A 17,548-nucleotide genomic window follows, 5' to 3' on the forward strand; every position below is an offset into this window, starting at 1 on the left:
GTGTTCCTCTGAGTTCTGTGAGCTGCTCTAGCAAATTAATCAAACCCAAGGAGGGGGTCATTGGGACCTCCAAAGCAGATCAGTCAGAAGCACAGGTAATTACTTGCATCTGGCATCTGAAGGGGCTTGGGGGAGCATTCTTGTGGGGCTGAGCCCTTAACGTGTGGGATCTGATGCTATCTCCTATTAGATGATGTCAGCTTTGAGATGAATTGCAGGACACCCAACTGGTGTCTGAGAATGGTTTGGTGGGTGTGCAGAAAACTACCACACACACACACATCCTCACTGGTGGCCAACTTTTAGCTGTAAATGTTACTTTATAAATGATTGTCAAATTTTTCTAGATTTATAAACAGAAAGCTAAGATTTATGAGTTACACCTAAAGGCTTAAGGACTAAGTGATACAAGGTCTTGTGTGAGCAAAGCCTTTTCTAGGTGATTTTCACACATAAACTCAATTATTCCTCACAAGCCACTGTTAGTATTCCTAGTCTAGAAATGTGGAAACTAAGCCCAGCTGGGGCAATAGTGGCCCCTTTACAGGTTATGGTGAAGATTAAATGAGTTGATGTGTACAAGGCTAAGTTACTGGTCCAAGGTCCCAGAGTTAGTAAGGGGTAGAACAGAGTCTCAAACATAACACCTCCTGAGACTAAGCCATTAATTTTTTGAATCTGTAGCTTTAATTAAATTAAATAATAATTTTTAAGACTAAAATTGTCCCTGAAAAAGTCTTCCTTTAACAAAGAGTAACTTCAACCCCATCACCAAACCACTAGTTTCATTCACTTCAACACAGGTACTACCTCCGTAGTCTCATTCATTTTTCTTTTTTTTCTTTCTTCTGTTTTTCTTTTTTGGCAATATTTCAAATTTAATCTTTCCAAAACTGAATTAGCCATTTTCCTTCAAAAATTGCTCTTTATCATATAGTATCTCCACTTCTACCAAGACTTCCCACTCAGGAACCCCAGCATTACCTTACAGACCCATTCTCAGCTCCTCTTTTACCTTTTTCATTCAGTACTGTCCCTAATTAACAATTGATTCTGCCTCCTAAATCTCTTTCTCATTTTCTCCCGTCTTTTCATTCCTGCTTCCATAGCCTTAGTGAAGGCCCTTACTTCACCAGGTCTATCGCCTGGACCATTGAAGAAGCTTCCTAATTGCTTTTCCTGTTTGTGGTTCTCCAGTCTTCAAAGGGTAGACAAATTTCCTTCCTAGGAAACAAATCTGATTATCTCACTATCTTGAAAAACTTCTGACAGCTCCATGTTGCTTATGGGACAAGGTTCAGACTCTGAACGTAGCACCCAGAGCCCTTCAGAACTGCCCCAGTCTGCCACTTGGGCCTCTTCCCCTTCCCCAGTCAGTGCTCTGATGACCGTGAAGGGCTCACCAACCTTCAGATGTGCCGCCTTTTCACAGCAGTCTCTGCCTAAAATGTTCATACCCCTCTCTGTCTGTCAAACTCCTAACATTTATTACAAGTCCCAGCAGAGATGTCACCTCCTCCGTGAAGCCTTCCCTAGTTCATTCACCACCTCTAAAATAGTGGTTCCCAAACAGCACCAGAAACTTGGTAGAAATGCAAATCCTCAGAATCTCTTTTGCATTGTTGGTAGGAATGCAAGCTGGTGCAGCCACTCTGGAAAACAGTATGGAGCTTCCTCAAAAAACTAAAAATAGAACTACCCTATGACCCAGCAATTGCACTACTAGACATTTATCCACAGGATACAGGTGTGCTGGTTCGAAGGGACACATACACCCCCATGTTTATAGCAGCACTATCAACAATAGCCGAAGTTTGGAAAGAGCCCAAATGCCCATCGATGGATGAATGGATAAGGAAGATGCGATATATACATATACAATGGAGTATTACTTGGCAATCAAAAAGAGTGAAATCTTGCCATTTGCAACTGCATGGATGGAACTGGAGGGTATTATGCTAAGTGAAATTAGTCAGTCAGAGAAAGACAAAAATCATGACTTCACTCATATGAGGACTTTAAGAGACAAAACAGATGAATATAAGGGAATGGAAACAAAAATAATATAAAAACAGGGATGGGGGCAAAACAGAAGAGACTTATAAATATGGAGAACAAACTGAGGGTTACTGGAGGGGTTGTGGGAGGGGGGATGGGCTAAATGCATAGGGGGCACTAAGGAATCTACTCCTGAAATCATTGTTGCACTATATGCTAACTAACTTGGATGTAAATTTTAAAAAATAAACCATAGAATGAAAAATAAAAATAAAACAAAAAAACAAAAAAAAGTGTAACATTCAGTAAAGAAAAAAAAAAGAAAAGAAATGCAAATCCTCAGAAGCCACCACAGACCTACTGAAGTAGAACCTCTGGCCATGGAGTACAGCAATCTGCTGCTTAATAGGCCGTCAGGGACTGATAGACGTTCAAGTCTGAGAACTGCTGTAAGGCCCCATGTTCATACCACTGGCACTCCTCACACTACACTGTTCTTTCTCCCTGTTGCTCGACAAGAAGTGCCTCACATGCAGGGAAATTATCTAACTCATCCTTATTTTCTCAGTGTCTGGAACATAGAAGTCTATCGACCACTTCTGCAAATCACATACCTGGCTTTTTAAGTCCTATCCATAATGTTTCTTCTCGCCACTTTTCAGCCTTCCCTAAATTACCAGATTCCCCATAGATGTCAACTCTTTCCAAGGCTGATTGGTTGGACAACTGTTCTTGTCCCCAGAGAACAGGGTGTGAAATCTCTCTTCTGGAGAAAACTAGGCAGACCCCAATACCAAATCTCTCTCTTTGACAGTGTACCCCATGGGGCAAGCTTTTAGGAGCCTGTACTTTGTCCAAGGACCTGACAACTTTGTAGTTATTCATCTGAAATTGCTTCCAGGCTGGCTATAAAGGATAATTGTCATGAGAAAACTTTGTTGAAGGCCCAAACATTTACTGTTCTTAGTAAGGATAATCGCATCATAGACCGACATAGGAGGAAAATGTAACAGCTAAACTGAATGTGTTTGGTTATTGTTTTTCTCTTAAGAAACATATTTCTTACCATAATGGTATTTAATATAACTCTGAGGTATATTTATACAAGGTGAGAGAAACTTTGGTTCCAGTTGTGGCAGCACCCTGTGTCTATATCACATGACACAGGGTATTAAATACTAATATAAAGGGCAGGGATTTTAATGTTTATTCCCCCTAGAGGAGTGCCTGGTACTAAGCAGGCACTTGATAAATATTTGTTGGTTATTGATTTTTTTTCTTGGTCCTAATAATTTCATTTTCAGTTAAGCAGAAGAACCCACATACCATAAATATGTAGTTTTCACATTCTTTTTATGTAAAGAGAATTAATAATATCTAGCCCCATTTTGAACTACAAAATGCAAATTAGTTTTGTGTTTCATTTAAAATTCTTCAGTCTCCTTCAGCCCTCACTCTGGAGGGTTTAGGATCTCCCATCTTTTAATGATCTGCATACTGAAGCCAGGGCAGAGTTGCTGGTGGGTAACTTCCCAACACACTGGTTGTTCATAGTAACAGCTATACTCTGTTACACTGTTTTCTCTCTGGGACTGTGCTGGGAAATCGATGGTTCTTTGTTGGTTAATAACTGATTTCTCCACTGATCAAAATGCACAGATTGATGCACTGCTTTGGTTGGTGGCAACAGTCCCGCCCTTCCCTATAGCCACACTGCAGCCAAAGTTCTTGCCATCCTACTCCTGTTTCACTCAGCTCAGGATTGACTGGGATTCTCCACAAGAAACAAGAGGGTTGGGCCATACCTGAAATTTGACTTTCAAATTTATAGCTAGTTATCTGTGCACTACCCCCCCTTTCTGTCCACTAGATGGTGCTGCAAAGCCGTATTTGTAACAGTTCACTGGGCTTGGAGAAAGTGAAAAATATGGACAGGTGAAATGCTGTGGAATGCTTAAAATTTATGAAAGTTAATCCTTTAAACATTCTGGTCTATGCATGTGTCTTGGCAGGCACTTGAATAAAAGGTCCATCCAAATGAACGGAAATATGCAACATGCCCATTTATTTATTACCTCTGGCAGCCTGGGCATACACGTTTTCAGGACAAGTACCTCCTGGCACTTCTGTGTATAAAATAAAGCAGCTGTTTACTCAGTGCATAATAACTAATGTGCTCCTTAAAGAATATAATTTATGGCAGTGAATACATAAGAGAATGTATTGTGATCTCCCGTGACACTGCTCCGTAAAATCAACGGGTTGTCGTATCTCAGGTTCATTAATTGCTCTAGTAACTTAATACCCAGTAGAAAATTAGTAGGAATTTAGTCAGAGGTGAACCCTTGTATTTCCAGTAATCACCTTTTCCTTAGGACTGAAGGTCAAATTCATGGAAGGATCTCAGTCAAGGAAATCTTGGCATTTCTTTTAACTATGAAAGAACACTCCCTCTGGTTTTTGCTACCCACATTTTGCTGGGGAGGGGAGAGGAGGTTAACTCAATGTGGCTCATTTGGAGAGTCATCTGAATCCTCCTCGGTGAAAAGGCTAATTTTGTTGTTCTGTTGTGTTCTTTCCCTTTGTGGCACTGAGAACCTCTCTTCAGCGATAACATAAATCAAGCAGATTTGGCTTGGAGGCAGCCATCAGCTTCCAGTCCACATGACAAAATGGAGTTAACCTCATTTGCAATTGACCGCCCCCTTTTCACTGATTTTGAATTGTTTGGTTAACTAGCTTTGGGAAGGAGTATCAATAATTCAACATTAGCCAGTTGGCATGTCACCTTGACAGATGGAAACTGCGACAGGGCTATCGATTTGGTTACTCCCTTTCAGGGGGCAGTAGTGAAATCCTCCGCCCACCCCATCTCCATCTATGGGATCAGTGAGAGGAAAGAAAATGGTTCCAACACAGTCATTAAAGCCTGTCCAAGACCTCCAGAGGACAGCCAAATATGCAAATTTGCTGGGATGTTTTCACCTCAGGGAGAGAACAGGAATGAGGAAACAAAAGCAAAAGATTAACGATGCACCTGAGAAGGGAATTGAATGCCTGAGGGGCAGGCAAGAGGTGGCCCAGAAAAAGTTATGAGCCAGGATGAGCCCCCTGCTTCTGATACAACCTGTCTCTCTGGCACATGAGCAATGAACTGGAGGGAGTGTGTGTGTGTGTGTGTGTGTGTGTGTGTGTGTGTGGAGAGAGAGAGAGAGAGAGAGAGAGAGAGAGAGGAAAGAAGGTAAAATTATTAAGAGTTCATTGTAGATCACACTTACTGTGGACTTTTTGGCCCCTGGTTTGTCAGCTGCTGCCACTAAGCTATGCTTAGGAAGGTGAGGGACTGTAAGTATGACCAGTCTGGCACATACTTTGCACTGGTAGCAAAAGGCCTTAGTTAAGGGATGAGCCATGCAAATGTTTGGTTCGTGTCCATAGTGCCTATTTTCTGCTTTATGTCTTAGTTGTCTTAGGATTCATAAAAATTATCATCCATATAGACTTTGATCCTACCACCTAAATTTTCTACTCTTTGTCCCCCAAAGTAGTGTCTTTGAAAGTGATTAAAGCAGATGAGGATATGAATATATTTCTGTAAACAACAACAAAAAAAGCTATTGTTTGACCAAGGTGTTGTCTAGTCTGTCTTATTTGACCAAGATGTGGTCCATTCTGGGCACCTGGACATCCTTACATTTGGTTGGCTCTGCTAGGTACTTTTGCAGTGTCCCCTCTGATTTCATGTTCCTCGACTCCAGAAGCACATCTCTGTTTCTGTTACCTACAGGGCTGTGCCCAAGCATCCTGTCAGTGAGTGACATGGCCATGTTGGTCAAGCCTTGATTCCAAATGTCTCTCCAGGGCCCTCCTCCAGCCACCTGTGCAGTCCCAGTCTACTGCTCCCTCCATCTCAGCTCTTTGTGTGGTGTCTCAGTGCCTGCCCAGCTCCTCCCTGTTGGTTTGGGCAGCCATGAACATAACTCCCTTGGTGCCCTTTACCTCAGGGAATGGTTACTGGACTTGACAAGTGACACTGATGAAATTTCTAAAGATGTGAAAAAGAACAAGCATACATCCATGTTATGGGACTGAGAACAAGAGTTTACAAAGAAAGTTCAGTTATTTCATTTGGTGTCAGCTAGAAACCTCACCTAGCCTCCCAATCTTATTGATGATTTGTTCTGACAGACTAAACAGTCTTCTTTCTCCTTAATACTAATAACTCACATTTGTATAAAATTTTTAAAAATTTGCAAAAACTCCTTGGTTCATATTACTTCATTTAATCATCACAAAACCCTTTGATAACACATTACTTATAAAGGTCACAAAAACTGAGGTTCGGTGGAATGAAGTGATTTGGCTAAATTTTCGTGGCTGATCAATGGCAGGACCAAGTCATTTGAGTCTAAATCCCATAGTCTTTTTCCGGCCTCTGTCTTAATAATGGAATTCATTGGCTTTATATTGCTAAGTTAATTACCTGACTATACTGGCATGATGTTAGAAATAAATTCCAAAAATTGTTGCATGCTGTCCTATCTCCTCGCAAACCTATGGAGGGTCAGCAAGAATAAAGTGGGGTCATAGCAGAGTGGAAATAGCAGAGGATTTGAGGTATGTCTAAGCACCAACACACACTACCTATGTGCAAAGCACTCAACAACCCTAAGCCTCAGGTTTTTTTCATATATAAAATGGAGATGGGGCGCCTGGGTGGCTTGGTCGGTTAAGCGTCCGACTTCGGCTCAGGTCATGATCTCACGGTCCGTGAGTTCGAGCCCCGCGTCGGGCTCTGTGCTGACAGCTCAGAGCCTGGAGCCTGTTTCAGATTCTGTGTCTCCCTCTCTCTGCCCCTCCCCTGTTCATGCTCTGTCTCTCTCTGTCTCAAAAATAAAATAAAAAAACGTTAAAAAAAATAAAATGGAGATGATAATTTCTACTGAATGCACTTGTGAGAATTAGAAATTTTAACAAATACAAAATAATGCCTGTTACAATAATTAGCACCTGATAAATACTAGCTTTTATAATCTATTATTATTTTTATTAACTACAGCCTCATTATTACTGAGAACAATAAGGACTTAATACAATTGCAGAATAATCTGTGAGTTTGGGGCAATGACTTTAGAAGGTCTAATTGTACAGAATAACGGAAAACTGACCTTTCATCTTCACAGGTGATAAAGATTGGTTGATTACCTCTTACTAACAACTTAATATTTTTCCACCCTCTGTATACAGAAAACTATTTTATTGTCTGTGAAAATAAGTTTGGTCATAGGAACAATTATTTCTAGAAATATGGAAACTCTGGAAGACACTGGGCAATTTGTCTTGTTAACCATCTGCCACTGATATACCCAATTTTCCATCTGATTTTCCCTTGTCCCTGTCATTGTCAATTACTTTGTACAATATCAAGATTTGGAAAACAGTTAATCGGGTTGGATTGCTAGGCAGCCTTGAGTCTGCCTTTGATTTAATCACAAACACATGCTGCTGCATTCATCAATTTTCCTTTTATGTAAGCTTCTTCATTATTGCGATGCTTTACCTTTGTCCGCAGCAGACGTGTTTGCTGATTTCCATGTCAGAGAAAAGAAATGTGATATAAACAGAAGCCCTCATGGGAAAGGGCAGCCAAAACAAAAATGTGAAGTGAATTTAAAGATGTAACTTAGCAGAAAATCCAACTAGTCCAAATCCAAGAAGTCTGTGTAAGAAAATGTGTTCTCTCAAGAGATGGTAACAACAATGCCTACATCCCACCAGGGTAGAAATATAGTTAAAGCAGTATAACAAAAACACAAAGAAACACTTCAGGGATGGGCTGAAGATATGAACAAAGAGCATGACAACTATAGTATAGAGAACAATAGACATTGTACACTTAAAATATGTGTTAACAGGGTCTCATGTGAAGTGTTCTTACCACAAAAATAAAAGGGGGGAGACACAAGAAAACTTCTGGAGGTGATGGATATGTTTATTACCTTGATTATGGTGATGGTAACATGAAAGTATACATATGTTCAAACTCACCAAATTATATATGTTAATTATGTGCAGTTTTTTTGTATTCCAATTATACCTCAATAAAGCTGGGAGAAAAACATTTACTGAAAACTATAAAAAAAATCCTGATTATATGGAGACACTGAAGGTAAGAAAACAATGGCAACATTTTTTTTATTATGGCCTTCTTCTTTAAAATGAGGGCCATTCTGTTTTTATAAGTGAGTTTAATGACAGCAACTTTGTAGAACATCTCTGTATGAACCAGGAAGACTCATAATCACTGACTCTTGATGGCCTGTGGCCACTGCCAACTGGAAAAGTGGAAATGTAAAGGCTGTGTTCCCATTCTTCAATGTAGTGAGTCCAGGTAATTCCTGCCACTTGTCGCTAGTGTTCCTGATGCTTTCCTGGGTGTCACTTTCTATGTCTAAAATGGAGAGCTTAGACTTCTAAAGTCCTTGCCAGCCCACCACTTACAAATTTCGTAGCACTTTATATTTCACTCATTTATTAGTTCTCGTGACCCCCATTTAAACTTCTAAGGTGAGGTAGGCCAGGAAAGTATTCTTGTTTCCATTTAACCATTGCAAAATTGCTCTCCAGAAGCCACTGCCAAGTCAATTGGCTTGTTGTACCACTAGTTGAGGCCATCATGGGGAGGACAGGCGGTGCTGCTGAAGCTCAAAACATTGTTGGTAGTGTCTGTAGAAATTGCAAGACACACAAAGTCTGTCTCATTATAGTCAGGCGATGCATATAATGGAGTGTGTGCTTGCATGTGCTCTCGTGTGTGTGTGTGTGTGTGTGTGTGTGCGCGCGCACATGCGTGCCTGTGTGCCTGTGTCTGTTATGTTACCAAAAAATATTTACCCAAACTTGATCATTCACTATATTCACAAGAATTGGTTTTGGTTACTCTAGAAAGCATCCAAAATTCAAATCCACCTTTATTCAGAAGGAATACACTCAGCAGGTGCTATGCGTTCGAATGTGGCTAACCGAAATAGATGCAGTATAGCCTCGGGAGAGACAGCAAGAGTCTCTCCTCCTCTTTCTTGCTCTTGTGTTTTGAGCCATTTTTTTTTCAATATACGAAATTTATTGTCAAATTGGTTTCCATACAACACCCAGTGCTCATCCCAAAAGGTGCCCTCCTCAATACCCATCACCCACCCTCCCCTCCCTCCCACCCCCCCATCAACCCTCAGTTTGTTCTCAGTTTTTAAGAGTCTCTTATGCTTTTTGAGCCATTTTTTTCAATGTTTATTTGTTTTTGAGAGAGAGAGTGATACAGTGTGAGCGGGGGAGGGGCAGAGAGAGAGCGAGGCACAGAATCCCAAGCAGGCTCCAGGCTCCAAGCTGTCAGCACAGAGGCGGACGTGGGGCTGGAACTCATGGACCTTGAGATCATGACCCCAGCTGAAGTCGGACGCTCAACTGACTGAGCCACCCAGGTGCCCCTTGAGCCATTTTATTCTTAAATGGGAGAGGAATACTTGTTGAGTACCAGACAGCACAGATTAGTGCACTTTCATTTAAGCCTCAAGTGCCCCTGAGAAGTAGGCATAATCACCACCACTAAAAATTCAGGAAGCTGGGGCACCTGGGTGGCTCATTTGGTTGAGTGTCCAACTTCAGCTCAGGTCATGATCCCACAGTTTGTGGGTTCGAGCCCCGTGTCAGGCTCTGTGCTGACAGCTTGGAGCCTGGGCCTGTTCTGATTCTGTGTCTTCCTCTCTCTCTGCCCCTCCACTGCTCATGCTCTGTCTCTCTCTCTCTCTCTCTCTCTCAAAAATAAATAAACACTAAAATTTTTTTTAATAATAATTATGGAAACTGAGACCCGGGTAGGTACCATGGCTTGGTAGTCAGTGGTGATGCCAGAATAAAGGCCTAAATAACTCATTTAGACTTAAAAGCCAGTAGTCTTTTGATCACACTGCCACAGTTCTGAAGGTGACAAAGATCATTTTGAAGGTGTAAGTTCAGATACTAGATATTTTTGAAATGAATTAAATTTATAATCATACTTATATTTCAGAGATGTCATATTTATGGGGAATTTGGTGTATATATAGTTCAATTTCATTTCTTTTCATAGCAATATGTTCTTGGTTTCTATTTATCTCATATAGCTTATATGATGTTATTTATATCCTTTCATCTGAATTAGCTAACAGGAAAACCCAGAGCAATTCTTAGCAATCTAAATGATGTTTGTCATTAAAAAAAAAATGCAGCTGTCAAAAACATACCCTAAATATGAGCAGACTCTGCTAACCTTACTACTTCTCTGCCTTCTGAGTTGCCACAATACATTTATCCAATTAGGTTTTTCCAATGGTTGAAGAAAAAGGGAGAAGGTTTTTTTTTTCCCTTTGTCATGATCAATGTTTCATTATATAAAAGGAAAATATCAAACAGATTTCGTAGAGTAGTAGCTTTTATAGAAGGAAGTAGGGCACACAGTGTTTATCAGGCAGAACAGAGAACTTGAACAAAGGCAGAAGGATTGGGGGAACAAAGAGTGCGTTCTGATTAAATACGCATTACTCACCAGCTCAGCTCTTGTCTGTTATTAACCCCCATGAAGGCCTTTCAAATGACACACCTGGAAATGAATGAAAAGAAACATTCTCCAGAGAAGATGTCAATTTTTAAAATCAAGACAAATGTTTAAAATAAAAGATTAAATTATGCCAGGCATCACTCGGTGCTTTTTTTTTTTTTAGTGCTTGCTTACTCAGTTTACTATCTATGCACAACGTAAACATCCTAATGCCTTTTGGAGAGAAGCTGTGAAAAAAAAAATTGGGGGCATGGTTGGATATGATTTGTCACAAACACAGGCATACTCGGAGGTATGTAGAATTTATAGAATGTTAAGGCATATTTTTTCATGCATATTTTCTTCTCCCTTGAACATTAAAACAGTAGTAAACTTTCTTTTCAGAGAACTTACCTAAAGTGTAGTATACTTATATTTTTCATAAATGCAGGAAAAAATAATACTCCTACAATATATATACCATTTATCTTGGAAAATACATCTATCCCATAAATTTATTATCATTACGAACGTATGGGGCGCTTGGGTGGCTTAGTTGGTTAAGCGGCCGACTTCAGCTCAGGTCATGATCTCACAGCTCCTGCGTTTGAGTCCCACATCGGGCTCTGTGCTGACAGCTCAGAGCCTGGAGCATGCTTCAGATTCTGTGTCTCTCTTTCTCTACCCCTCCCCTGCTCACACTCTGTCTCTGTCTCTCCCTCAAAAGTAAACATTAAAAAAAAATTTTTAAAGAAAATAATGTTATACTTAGGGGTGCGTGTGTGGCTCCGTCCCTTAAGTGTCCAGCTCTTGATTTCGGCTCAGGTCACACATGATCTCATGGTTTGGGGGATGGAGCCCTGGGTAGGGCTCTGCACTGACATTGTGGAGCCTGCTTGAGATTCTCTCTTTCCCTCTCTCTCTCTCTGCCCCTCATCCACTCGTGCTCTCTCTCTCTCAAAATAAATAAACTTTTAAAAAAGAACGTTATATTTAGATAAATACAGTTCAGGAAAACAAAGATTATACCTGAGATGATAACACTTAAGCACACACAGGCACATACAGGAACACTCACCTTGGAAAAAGATCTGCCTAAAATGTCTTTCACTTGTCTGAGTTATGAAAAGGAGTATGGGCATTTAACCTCTGCTTGAAATGTCATGCTATCATTATAGACTTGGGTTTCAGCATATTACATATTGATTCTCAGTGATGACAGAGCTATATTGTAAATACTTTTAATTTTCTATATATTCTGATATTTTGACATCTTAAAGAACTTTCTGGCTATGGAGTTATTGCCCTTCCCAGGGTTTGCCAATTCTTAGAGACAGCAAAGGGCCCAACTGGGAACATGCCATTGACTTGCAATTCATCAAGATACCCCAGGAGGCAATACCCCAGGCCCAAATACCCCAGGAGGCAATATTCCTCTGCCTTAATCATCCCAGGGCCAGGTACCAGATCATCCTCCTTGCCCAAAGCCCACCAAAATTAGTCAAACTAGCCAATCCTAAACTGTTGTTCTTGCCATGACTTACCTTTCCTGAGGAAACTCCAATAAAGGTAATGGCTTCAGTGTTCCCCTCTCCTGTCATCTGCCTGCTGACCAGCCTGAGGGCTTTCCCATGTGGCCCTACATATGTTGTGCCTCCTGCTTCTAGAACCTGTGCATGCAATAAACTGTTTTCCTGAGTCTCTCCTCTGTCTCCTCTTGTGACCCCCCCTAACTGGGCAACCCACAAAAAATTACAAAACATGTGCTGAGGAAGTGTGTGAGTAAATCTTCCTAGCTAACTAGATCTTTGAAGATTCTGCTCCTCTCTCTGCCACAATGGTTGCCATTTATCAATATGCTGACTTCCCAGTCAAACCTTCCAACAGCACACCCTCTGACACATGTGCACACTCGTGAGATCACATTCTCAACACAACAGACCCTTTCATCTCTACCCATCTCTTCTCTCTCTCTCTCATTCTGTCTCTGTCCCCCTCATTGCATCTAATTCCCTGCCTTCTGAAACCTAGAAAGTACTGAAGATCACCAGAGAAACCAAGCAAGCTTATTAAATCAAGTTTTACATAATACAAAGTATACCTTGAGGTAGGTTCCAATCCCATCCTATAGAAGTTCCTCACTAAAAGAGGCCTTTCTTATTTTATTTTGAATGTGTGTGTACCTATATGGGGAATCATTGAGAATGCTAAATGTCCAACTATCACATAGGTGAGGCGTGACTTTTCTACCTCCAACCAGTAATTCAGTTAAAATTTCTTTTTTTATTCGAGGCTAAAAATTCTCACTAGGCTCTAATTATCCTGTACTTCAGCAAAGGAGATTACTTTGTTTTTTATCTTCTTTCACACAACTTTATTGTTTCTACCAGAAATACGTAATTTTCTTAATTTAAGAATTCCCAACCAATATTTTACTGAATTTTCAAAGACAAATTGAGTTTGAGAGAGTCATTCCAAGTTTTTCATTCCATTTTAGGAAGCAGTGATCTCATCTCTAATTGTAGTGCCACAGCACCAAAGCTGTAAATATTAAGGTCTCAATCAAAATTATTCATTAAATTACTCAGATAAAGTGACCTCAATATCAAGTCTAATTAAATATTTGTATTCTTTTGTGAGGGAGTGGTTAGGGGGATTTTGTTTGCTACCAGTCACTATTAGAAAAAAGAAATGAGTGACTGACAACCAAACTGAGAAAAGAGATTTAGTTTTCTGTTTTTTTTTTTTTTAAGCGACTTACAATTTGTCCTGGGGTCAGTGTAAATTCAGCCCCTCTCTTAAATCTTATATGTCTCCAATTATGGTCTAATCCAAATTAATGTTCACAACACTATCCCTGGGCCATTGTGAGATCCTTAGTCACCTAAGAAAAAATCAATTATGTTCAGTACATTCCACTCACTAGACTAAAACGGCAGCAAGATCATTTGGGGAAGATTCTTAACAATAGTTGAAACACAGCCATTTTCTGATTAGCTCTGACCTAACCATACATTCGCTTGGCCAGAATTGCCTCTTTATGAAATTAGGATTAATTAAAGTTTTATCATATATTTATTCCTTCTTGGAAATATTTTCATATGGTTCTTAAATGTGAAAAACTATTCTGTTTTTGCTTTCTAAAATTTGTGTACAACCTACCTTATACCCAGAAAAGATCTGATTGCTTATAAAATTCAAGGAATACAACCAAATCAAATAAATTCAAAATAGGTTCTAAAAAAACAGAGACATAAATATAAGAAAGTAGAAAGTTTATGCCGGTACCAAGAATGAGGTAAGCACAGAAAATAGGCCATAAAACCCTTCACATTTGCTAATGTAAACTATACTTTTGTCTTTAAGTCTTTAACAGCCAAACATTTGTTGTATAATGTTTTATTTCACAGAAAACCAAATAGAGCTGTTGTGCTCAAGGTAGTAATGTCCATTAACATTAGCTACAAACCAGCCTCTGAGATTCCAACAGGAAAATTAAACAGGCCAACAAATTTTCCAATAATCTTTATAGATCATAAAATGCCAGAAGCAGAGTGTTGGTTTGGGCTGGCGCTCTCGTCTCCAGAAGCCAATCTGTTCCAATCCACAAAGACCTAGTCTTAGCAAATAAGAGTCCAAAGGGAAGAGACATGAACACATTACTTTGCCCACTGGGTACCATTTACCTTTACTCTTGTCACTGTAAAGCACTCTTACTGTAGAAGATTATATTGTCTGTTTTCCATACAGTCTAAAAAGAGCCTCAAGAATAAAACCCTAACCACTAGAAACTGAACTGATGCAGAGTAAAAATAATAATAATGGGGCCCTTGGGTGGCTTAGTCGGTTAAGCGTCCGACTTCAGCTTAGGTCACAATCTCACCGTTTGTGAGTTCGAGCCCCACATCAGGCTCTGTGCTGACAGCTCAGAGCTTGAAGCCTGCTTCAGATTCTGTGTCTCCCCCACTGCTCACTCCATCTCTTTCTCTCTCAAAAATAAAAATAAACATTAAAAAAATTTTTAATAATAATAAGGTCCATGTCTGGAAAAAATCTTTATTAATTTTTACTTTGAAATCATAATATTGAGATACTAATATCATTAATTCCAAAATTTATGAGTTCCATTAATATCACTTTGAATATCATCAAAATTGAGATTCCTCCCCTTGGTAAGAAGGGTCAGGGGCTCTGAAGACTGAGCAGAGACTTCCTAAGAAAGCAATAGGTTAGATCCTGGCAGGCAGTCTGAAATCCCACTATGAACCTAAATGGTGCAAGGCAGAAGGGTGTGGTGTCTAAATGGGGTGTCTCTCAATTGGACGGGGGCCCCTAAATGTGAGACCAAGGTCAGGTGCAAGCCAGTGGCACAGGTGGTGAAAGAAATCACCTGAGGCAGAACAAAGGATATTACACCACCGGCAGGCAGGACAGCAGAGGAGAGGCTGTCTGCAATGAGGTGGTGGGTGGGGTTGTTTTCCAAGCAGAAAGATGAGGAGGTATGGTGACAGAAAATCTTTCCTTTTTTGGTAACTGTGCCTAGTTGTAAGTAGCCCATTGGACAGTTAGAGCCTATGGATATTCTGTGGTGAGTCACCTGTTGGGCCTGTTTATATTCAGCTAGGTGCTCACTGAGGGTCCTTTCTACATTCCATTGCTCAAGCCTGTTGGCTTCAAAGTGGCGTCTACAAGGAGGAGGCAAAGCTTGTAGTCAAATAAGTCAGACAGGAGGAGAGGATGGAAGTCACTAAAGGCAGAAGTGCACTGTTCAGACACCAGTCTCTATCCATTCTCTAAAACCACTGCCGTTGACTGAATGAGAGCATTTAAGGAGAGCAAACAAATGTGAGTGTTAAGCGCCTCAGGACTTTGGGCCACATGGGTGGCTCACTCAGTTGGATGGCAGGCTTTGGCTCAGGTCATGATCTGGCAGCCTGTGAGTTCGAGCCCTGCATCAGACTATGTGCTGACAGCTCAGAGCCTGGAGCCTGCTTTGGATTCTGTGTCTCCCTCTGTCTCTGCCCCTCCCCTGCTCACACTCTGTCTCTCTGTCTCTCTCTCTCTCTCTCTCTCTCTCTCTCTCTCTCTCTCAAAAAATAAATAAACATTAAAAAAAATTTTTTTAAAGAGCCTCAGAGTGCAGCCCAAATGCTGTCTCACACATACGCACACACATGCATACCTTTAGCAAGACAGTGGGCTTACAGACTGTAATAAGCAATCATCTCATAATGGTTTGGGGTTACAAACATTTATGTCAACTTTGTGGGCACACAAACCTCCATTTATAATTCAATTAACAATTTTGACCACCTTCTATGTGCAGAGCCCTGGCCTGAGTGCTGTGGGGAGACAAAAATGCACAAGACACAGTACTTCCCACAAGGAACTTACTGAAGAGGGGAAGCTAGGAGGAGGCTGTGGGAAAATGACAGATACATATAAAATGCAAGGACACACTAATGAGCACAATCTCCAAAGCACAGAATGAAGGAGAGAAGCTACGTGGGAGGAAGTGTAAAAGACCCAGACCCTGCAATTTTTGGTAAGGAATCTAAGCACTGAACTGTGGATAGAACCCCAGCAAGAGGGTACAGGGTGGAGCTGGAGGAGGGCACTTCAATGCAGCAGAAACAAAGTTAACAAAGCAGGAAATTTAAAGGTGTGTAAAGGAAACAGTGACTTGATACGTTATGATGATTATTAGTCATGTGATTGCTGTTCTAACTAACCTATTCAATTGTCCTCCAACTTACCCCCAAAAGATCAGTGAAACCTTAAGTAATTAATTCTAATTCTAACAATAAAGTCACAAAAGACTCAGTGTTTCACATATAAATCTTCGTGGTTTTTAAGAACATGAACTCCTCCAATTTGCAGAATTCTGTTGCTGTGAGCCCCTAGTTACGCTGATGGATGTCCATGAGAAATAATCACAAAGCTGTTAAATTAATCCTTTTTACAGTATAATCACATCTTAGCTTCCTAATCTAGGTGTAGCTAAATTGGCAATTGCAGTCTGTGCTATGGTAGGTTTTGCACTTAATAGTTATAGTAGCTACCTTGTCATGAAATAACCAATTTATATACAGGGAGTAAATTGGTTTTGCAGCCCAGAAGTAGTGCAGTGAGAAATGAAGCAAAATGAAACTTGATTATAACAAATCTGATATGGTAGATGACATATTTAATAAAACTCATTGCTCTTCATAGATAAGGAATCCCTAATATAGATGTGTCAAATAAAATGTTAATTATGCCATGGGAGAAATTATACAATATCTCATCTTTAGTGGAAAAGATAGGAAGACTACATAATTGCTTCATTGAAAAATTAAATAGTATTATCTTCTTTGTAAAAAGTTATGCCAAGAATCTTAATGAATTCTTAGCCTACCTTTTCAGAAAAAGTATATTATTTTTAAGTAGTGCAACACAAAACTTTTTAAGTAGATGAAATAAGTATTGCAGAAGTATTCAAGATTCGTATTTCCAAACTGCAGAAAATTGTGAATTGAATTCACTTATTTAACATACTTTTCCAGTTGATGAATCAAAGCTATTCCATTGTAGAGATAAAAAAAAAATTGACTTGAAAAAAATCAATTACTCTTCTGGGTTTCCATTCTAAGTCAATGTAAATTAAGGTTGAAATTTGAATAACAGAGAGTATTTGTTGGTATTCGAATCCTGTATGTCATGTTCTTATTCTTCCTGTTGAAATTAATTTGATACTTAGAAATAATTTCTTTTGCTGGAGGTCCATTTTAGTTCACTTATATCTTAGTTTTCCCCCAAGATTATTTGCAGTGATTCAAGAAGGTACATAAAAGACGTAAGATAAAATAAAAGTTGAGGAGGAGAATGAAGCAAAAGGAAAATAAGAGGAAAACCATTATGAAGCCAGAGTGAGGTTAATGCACACAACACCCAGCATGAAGTCATGGAACCTCATTGAAGTGGCTGCAAATTCTCCTG

Source organism: Panthera pardus, unplaced genomic scaffold (assembly GCF_024362965.1).
Source record: "Panthera pardus isolate Hobbes unplaced genomic scaffold, ASM2436296v1 HiC_scaffold_17, whole genome shotgun sequence".
NCBI lineage: Eukaryota > Metazoa > Chordata > Mammalia > Carnivora > Felidae > Panthera > Panthera pardus.